We start from the raw sequence: 235 nt of genomic DNA, 5'->3' as shown, positions 1-235 counted from the left end.
CTCCCCCGTCCCCGCGCCCCGTTCCCGTTCCCCATTGCCCCGTTCCCGTTCCCCACTGCCCCGTTCCCGTTCCCCGTTCCCGTTCCCCACTGCCCCATTCCCGTTCCCGTTCCCCGTTCCCGTTCCCCATGGCCCCATTCCCATTCCCCACTGCCCCGTTCCCCGTTCCCCACTGCCCCATTCCCGTTCCCCGTTCCCGTTCCCCATTGCCCCGTTCCCCTTCCCCACTGCCCCG

At 70.2% G+C, this 235-nt stretch overlaps 1 protein-coding gene across 1 annotated transcript in view; it reads left to right on the top strand.

Moving 5' to 3' along the window:
- Positions 1 to 235, top strand: part of REXO2 (RNA exonuclease 2) — a 19,054-nt gene that overhangs the window by 10,463 nt on the left and 8,356 nt on the right. The window lies entirely within an intron of this gene.

Source organism: Corvus brachyrhynchos, unplaced genomic scaffold (genome assembly GCF_000691975.1).
Source record: "Corvus brachyrhynchos isolate BGI_N302 unplaced genomic scaffold, ASM69197v1 scaffold46, whole genome shotgun sequence".
Lineage (NCBI taxonomy): Eukaryota > Metazoa > Chordata > Aves > Passeriformes > Corvidae > Corvus > Corvus brachyrhynchos.
This window is presented reverse-complemented; position numbering and strand designations above follow the sequence as displayed.